This window comes from Amblyraja radiata, chromosome 1, assembly GCF_010909765.2.
Source record: "Amblyraja radiata isolate CabotCenter1 chromosome 1, sAmbRad1.1.pri, whole genome shotgun sequence".
In the NCBI taxonomy this organism is placed as follows: Eukaryota; Metazoa; Chordata; class Chondrichthyes; order Rajiformes; family Rajidae; genus Amblyraja; species Amblyraja radiata.
The window spans coordinates 85,544,576-85,552,669 of NC_045956.1; the positions used below are offsets into that span (position 1 = coordinate 85,544,576).

The 8,094-nt window shown below is 42.4% G+C and overlaps 1 long non-coding RNA gene across 1 annotated transcript; it reads right to left on the minus strand.

Moving 5' to 3' along the window:
- Positions 1 to 1,010: 1,010 nt before the first annotated feature.
- LOC116973145 lies at positions 1,011 to 6,424 on the minus strand. The gene is made up of 3 exons (XR_004412009.1): positions 6,381 to 6,424; positions 2,452 to 2,454; positions 1,011 to 1,021 (listed from the first exon to the last, which is right to left on the minus strand). It is a non-coding gene; the product is annotated as an uncharacterized LOC116973145 (long non-coding RNA).
- Positions 6,425 to 8,094: the final 1,670 nt, after the last annotated feature.

Here is an 8,094-nt window from a genome sequence, read left to right on the forward strand (position 1 = left end):
GCAAGATCCCCACACCTATGTTATTTGAAAGGATAAATTATTATTTGCAAGTTACTTGCTGATAGATTTATGGAGTGTTTGTTGAAGTGAGGTACCTTTTAGTGCTTTTCCAGACTTTATGAAAAGCTCCAGGGGTGTACTTTGCCAATGGAAGGATTATGCTTCTTCACATCAAGGTTTTAGCAAGATCCTTGTGCTGCTAGTGCCGGTGCCTTGGTTACTATTCCCACACAAGTGCAACACGGCAGGGAGAACGATGTGAGGGCTCACAGACCAGAACAATCACTCAGTAGCATGAGGAGATTAAGGGGGAATCCGCCTTCAGCAGGAAGCCCAATCAAACAAGAGTCGGGGAGTAATTTATATTTGTACATCTCAGCAAGGGACAAAAATAACTCAAGGAACAGAAGCAGAAGTAGTCCAAATGATTATCCCATCTTATTCAGGAGTAACATACAGGCAGCCCCTTAAGACACTTTACATGTTCAGTCTACAACTCTCATTGTTCTCCTGGTACCCAGAAATTAATTTACTTTTGTTTTGAATGTGTTCAATGAATAGGCATTGACAATTCTCTGAGAAAGACAATGCTAAACTCTTATAATGGTTTCCTCACCTCATCAAATAATGACCATCAGGCTCCGCAGTATATTAATAATATAAAGATTCCCCTCTTTGGAACACTTTTTGATCTCACCACACTTTTGCCTCTCATTCCATACAGTGGGAAAAATGTTTCTTCTTACTATTTCCTTTGTCTTTACTCTCTGTCACAAACTGTTCTGCAACCACTAACTTCATCCCTTATTCTGGAAAATATCTGAAACTGTCCAGGATGCTGTTGTATTCTTCACAGGTTTTACATGTCTCCTGAGTTTCCTCTAAACAGCCAGCAGACATATCTACCCTATCAACCTCTTTCAGAATATTGTCTAAATCAAAACCCTGGAGAATATAGGGCAGTCATACTCAAGGACTTCTCATGAAACAACATCTTGGCTCTCAGTAATGGAAGATAAAGCTCACCACTAGTGAAGTGATACTGGGATTGAACATGAGGCCAGGATTGAAGGAGTTTGTATACCTTGCAGGATTAGATGGCTGTGGCCAATTATAGAGAAAGAGGAAGGGATACAAGACCACTGAGAGATTTGAAAAGAAGGATGAGAGTTTTTTAATTAAATCCTGCTTAACTAGGACCATGGTAGGGCACCAAGCCCACTGTTGCAGGCAGACAAAAGCCATATAGGACACAATTTGCAGAGATTTAGATGGCCTCAGATATTCAGAGAGCAAAACAAGTCGTCATACCATATGCACAAGTATGGTGAGGCAATGAAACACTTGCTTTGCAGCAGCATTACATACACATAGATTCAGACAGCACACAAAAACATAAATTATATGTAAATTCTATAAGACGTTGCAAAGATAAAGAATGCACAAAAATAGAATGACAATAATGTGACACCAGACAATTAGAAAACAAGTCCAATGACTGCAACTGGTTATCCATACTATTCCCTCGCTGAGGTAGCATTAAGGTTGTGTAGGTCCGTTCAAGAAACTGATGGTTATAACAGCATGCCTGTTCCTGAACCTGGTGATATGGGACTTCAGGCTACTGCACCTCTTGCCAGGTGGTAGCAGTGAGAAGAAGATTTGGAATTATTGATTAAAAAGATGCCGCCTTCTTGAGACTGCGCCTCATGTAGATGCTTTTGATGGTAGGGCAGATAGCAAGTTCAAGTGTTATCTGCAGGATTGTATTGGCATAGTGAAGGCTAGAATTAATGATGACATGAATGGGAATTTCAGTAGCAGAGGAGCTGTGGCCCTGGTGGTGTTTGGTGATGACCTGGAAGTAGAAGTTGCCAGTCGAAGTGATGATAGGACAGCTGAAGTTCAACCTGGGAGGGAATAGATTCTTGTAGATACAAGAGCAAACCAATTATTTCCACAGGAAAATGTAGATTGTCACTATTTAACTTTTTAAATTGTAGGAAGGATAATCTGGTATTAGTAGAATCTCCATGCAAATGTAAGTCTAGATATCGATTTGGTAAATCCAGGTTACATTCCTTCCAATGGCCAATGTATTCACCCTCTAGTATGGTGTCAGAACTGCTCCTCGTGTTCCCAGACATTGTATAACCATAACAAAATAGTCCTTTTGACGTTACTTATTTTAATATAAAGATTGCATTTCAGTTGTCTTCATGACGTGATGAAATCCATTTGCTACTGTGTTTCCCATTCATTCACTCGACTATTAAATAAGTGATAAATATAAGCTCTTACAATTAAGCTCTTAAATGTATATTAATACATATTATATACACAAAATACATTTTAACATAAACATCCACCACAGTGCCTCCTCCGCATTCCTCACTGTGATGGAAGGCGAAAAAATTGTTCAAATCGCCTCGAGCCCTCCATTGACAGGACGATCTTGACTCCCATAGCCTGCAGATTTTGGGCCCTCCGCACCGAGGCGATCCGCCCCTGCATCAGGGGGATGTCAGCTTCCCCGCGCCAGACGATCGGACCCCGGGTCGGGGCTGGTCGAGCCTCTGCGTCGTTGGAGCTTCCCAACAAGCCTCTCCCGAGACTGCGAGCTCTTGATGGTAAAGTCTGCAGGCCGTGGTTGGAGCAATCCCAGGCAAGGGATCGGCTCCAATGTAAGTCCACGCTCTGCGGTGAGGCCCAAAGTCAGTTCGAGGAGGCATCCAGCTCCATCGATGGTCGACCGCAGAGCAACCGGAGAATGCGAACGAGGTTAGAAAATTAATCACAACTCCAGCAAGGTACGAAACTGAAAAAAAAAATCCCCTCCCCCTCCCCCTCCCCCTCCCCCTCCCCCTCCCCCTCCCCCTCCCCCTCCCCCTCCCCCTCCCCACACATAAAACAAACCGGAGAACATTTACACACTAAACATTTTTAAAAAGACGAAAAAACTTTATTTCGCATTAAGCAGATTTCACCTGCTCTCTACAAATCCATTCTGCTTCATTATTGCAAATAATCAAGGTATTCCGGTGCTCTATGCATAATGATAGACTGCAATAATTTCCTGATCAAAGATGTAAGCCCAACCAATCTTCAATGCACTAATTTCTTAAATAGTGGAGTAAATGGCGCAACTTTTTTTTAATCTAAAGGAATGATTCCCAAATTGAGATTATTTTGGAAGGCTATGTTGAAATGTCTAAGATGCTGTCTGATTCTTTTGATGCAACTACTGACACAAACAAATTATTCTTTAATGCTATTTTCTAACTTTCGTCCACAATATCGCCTCTACTTATATTAAGGAGTCTGCATTGCACTTAACTACATTCATGTGTCTGGTAAATTCCAACATTTTTCATATTGACTTTGAAACCTCTTGTACTCATTTAGTACTTCTTACTCTTACTTTTTTTATATCATTTGTACCTTTTTCAGAGTCCTATATTTTGTGGGCACTTTATTTAATTTAATGTTGCTACTAATTTCCAAGACTCTTTTTTTGCAAAGTAGAACTCGAGGCTTTTAAGAGTATAAACTCGTTCTTTATCAGTCAAAAAAATTTTTGACACCATCTTTTGTTTGATCCATTAGCGGATTTGTCCATTTAACTGGGAGTTGTCTGTTTTATTTCAAGGGAATTCATCTGGTTCAAATCTAAAAGTTCAGTAGTGCTTTATGTTTCTCTTTACAATACCATGTTGTATGCCATCGTATTTTCATTATTGTTGAATAAATGTTCATAAGTCTCCAGACTGCCAAATCTGCCTCATTACTCTGCTGCATTCAATATAACTTGTGTCTTGTCAAACCTGGGCCGTTTTTGTTGTGGATTTTGCTATCCTGAATGATCACTAGGATCACAACTTCTAAGGTATGAACTAGACTGCTGAAGTAAATGTTAAATTTCTCCATTAAAACCATCTTGATTTATTTAAGTGATGGGTTTATACACACACACACACACACACACACACACACACACACACACACACACACACACACACACGCACACACACGCACACACACGCACACACACACACACACATATATATATATATATATATATATATATATATGCACACGCACACACTATATATATATACTAGACTAAGTGGGACCCATTGGCTCCCATGTTCACACAGGAGTGCTGGTCCTCCAACGCAATATTCCACCTCTCCACCAATTCCAATTTTGGTGGCCAGTGGGGGGCTTTCTGGAGTGCTAGTATGGGTGTTGTGGACCGAAGGGACTGGTTTCCAGAGGGCTAGTATGGACATTGTGGGCCGAATGGATTCTTGGGCTGGCAACTCAGTCACTCAGGCCTGGTGTGCTGGCAGCTCAGTCATTCGGACCTGGTGGGCTGGCAGTTCAGTCACTCGTGCCTGATGGGCTGGCAGCTCAGTCACTCGGGCCTGGTGGGCTGGCAACACAGTAACTCATGGCTGGTGGGCTGGCAGCTCAGTGACTCACAACTGGTGGGCTGGCAGCTGACTCACTCACGGCTGGTGGGCTGGCCGTTGACTCAATCATGGGTGGTGGGCTGGCAGTTGACTCACTCATGGTTGGTGGGTTGGCAGTTGACTCACTCACAGCTGGTGGGCTGGCAGTTGACTCACTCACAGCTGGTGGGCTGGCAGTTGACTCACTCATGGCTGGTGGGCTCACACACACACACATTCCATCACACACACTCCATCTCACAGACACACACACTCCATCTCTCAAACACACACCCTCCATCTCACACACACCCACATACACACCCTCCATCTCACACACACATACCCTCCATCTCACACATACACACACCCACCATCTCACACTCACTCCATCTCTCACAAACACACTCACACCATCCATCACACTCTCACACACTCACACACAACATATATATAACAGTAAAACTCTTGAATCTACTCACGCGGTTGAGCGCGGCCTCTCCCCTGAGCGGGACTTCCGCAGTGAGTTGGATTTCCGGAATGTGCACGACATACAGTTCAAGCAGCACCGTGCAGACCAACCCTTCAATTCAGTTCAAGCAGCACAGTGCAGACCAACCCTTCAATTCAGTTCAAGCAGCACAGTGCAGACCAACTCTTCAATTCAGTTCAAGCAGCACAGTGCAGACTCACAGTTCAGTTCACTCATGGCGTAGACTCACAGTTCTGGACTCAACACTCACTCACTGTCTTCCGGCGTGACAGACTTACATCCGGACTCCAGGGCTTTATTCTCCTGGCTCCCCGGAAGGAGCGTTACCTTCATCATGGTGACTGACAGGCGAGAAGAGCAATATGCTGATCTCACGATTTTTTAAACATTCATAACTTTATTATTATTTCGCCGATTGACTTCTGGTGGCGCTATAGCAACTTGAGACATGCGCCATTTAGCTCCACTCCGCAAAAATTGGAAAAACGGCTGAAAATAATAACCAGACTGAAGAACACCTCTTACCGACAGATGCTTGTTGTCGCGTAAGTGATGTCAGCAGATATCAACCCGACTCCGGTATTTTAAATGACCGATAGACGGTACCCAAAAAGGAAACTTCCCACACCTCCTAGAAGACCCAAAGCCACACGGGGGAAAATACTTCAAGTGGAAAGTGAGGAAGTTTCTGAAGTCTCTGAGGAAGAAGTCGCTACTTTGACTATGGAACAAAAGAAAACATAAAGATATTAAAGATTTATTGGGTGAAAAACTTGAAAAGCTGGATACGAAACTGGGTGAGCAACTTACTGTTGTAAAGTCAGACATCGCTGCTGGCAGAGCAGAAATATGTGATAAGACCGATAAGGTACAAGTCCGCATAGAGGAGGTGAATTCCTCTTTGAGGGGGGAAATCAAAAGGACTGAAACTGACATCAGCAGTAAGTTAGAACCCATTCTCGTTACTTCAAAAAAACGCAGCGAAGCCATCCGAGAATTGGAATCTGCGACTACAGAACTCACTCAGACAACACAAAGGCTGAAGATGGAATTGGAGCGTGTTTCTGGGCAACTTGCCAAGATGACTGAAAAATGTCTTGATCTCGAAGAGTGTTCTCAACATCAGAATTTAAGGATTGTCAGGGTGAAGGAAGGAAAAGAAATTGGTAAAAACACTCGAGATTTTGCGGCTCAATTACTCCAAGAGGTACTTAACCTGGATGAAAGACCCAAACTGGCCAGGCCAGGACCCGCAGCCCAACCAAGGTAGCTGATTCTGAAGATACACCACTCCTACGTTCTAGATGACATCATGAAAAAAGTGGCAAACAAAAGAAATCTGAAGGTATAACATACGAATCTTCAGAGATTACCCAGCCAAAGTTGTCAAGAAAAGAGCACTCTTTACAAAGTCGAGAGTCATTCTGAGGGACATACAAGATCTCAGATATGGTCTAATGTACCCAGCCAAACTGAGAGTCACATATAAAGGGACTGAACGCTTCTTTACTGATCCTGAGGAAGCATTTAAGTTCGCTCAAGACACTGCGGAATCCAAGGATAAGTAACTATTTCATCTAGCTATGTCACAAAGTCACATTGAGCTTATCTTACGACGCCGATCAAGAGGACTATATTCTATTTACCCTGAAGTCATTCAGTGTTTTTAATTAATTCTATCTGTATCCACTCATATAGTGGTTATAAAAGGGGTTAGGGTTTATACCGGGCTTATAATTCTTTTATATTGCATGCATTTATATTGGGTTTATATCTAATATGTTCTTATTAGATGGCCGATATGATTGAGTAAGTTTTGCGAAGTCTGGGGGAAGTTTAGAGATTGAATTAGAATGCATGTGAAAACTGGCGGGAGACATAGACACGCAGAGTGGGAGAGAGAGAGAGAGAGAGATTATTCTCTCTGTACACCACAGCTGTATCAACAACCTGCTACAGGCTCTCTTACTCTGATTTTTTTTATAGCTTATTTAATATACTAATACAAAGAAGATACGCATTAAGTCGTGTATTTTAACAACATCTAATATTTAATTATCAGAGCTACCAGATTTATGCCATGATTTTAAAGTGTGTTCATACATAATATGCGGTTATAAAATGGCCGATGCAAAGCCGGTTAAAGGGTCAAACAGACCTCCTGACAGATTGCATGACAGAGTGAGAGGGAATATGGCAGAGAAAGGGAGGGGTAGGGGTAGAGCAGTAGAGAGTTAGAGGTAGAGGCAGGAAGAGCGAACGTGGGAGAGTTATGGAGAGTCATCGCAAGTGAGAATTAGTGAGAATTAGTTAGGGGAAGTCATGGAAAGTTAGGGGAGTCTAAGGAGTGACGGGGAAAGGTGAGAGGCCCAGGGATAGGGCAGAGGTTAAGAGAGAGAGAAAGGGGTTGAGTAAGTGTTGGGAGGTATTCAGTAAGTAGTGGCAAGATGTGGGGAAGTCTAGAGATTGTATTGGACGTGTGGGGGAGCTGGGGGGGGGGGGGGGAGGGCTGAAGGGTGGTAGGGAGGGAGAGAGAGAATACTTGCTCTGTCTATGCAACTGCAGGTGGAATTAACAAACTACTATAAGTTCACCGACTTTGAATCGGCTAATAGTTTGACACATCTTCATATTTGACATAGACTTCAATTGTGTATTGGACCCATATTTGGACAAATCTTCACAGCAAAGGAGATACATTACAAAATCAAAATCCAGTGAACTTCTAAATACTTACATAAAAAACACAAACATAACCGATGTATGGAGGATTGCCAACCCATGCAGAAGAGAATATTCTTTTTTTTCAGGTGTTCCTAAAACGTATACACGAATTGATTATTTTCAGGTGGACGCAATATTGATCCCTTTTACAATCAATCCTAAATATCATAACAACATCATTTCTGACCACTGTCCATTAACTTTCTCCTTAAAACTAGAAGGAATGCATAACAAATAAACGTTTTGGAGATTTAATGCCCAAATATTAACTGAACCAGGTTGCTGTGATTATCTGAAGCAACAAATGGAACTATTTTACGAGACAAACGACACACCTGGTATTTCGGCTTCTTTATTGTGGGAATCTTTTAAGAGCCTTTATCAGAGGCTCCATTATTTCATATCAAGCTTATCAAAACAAAA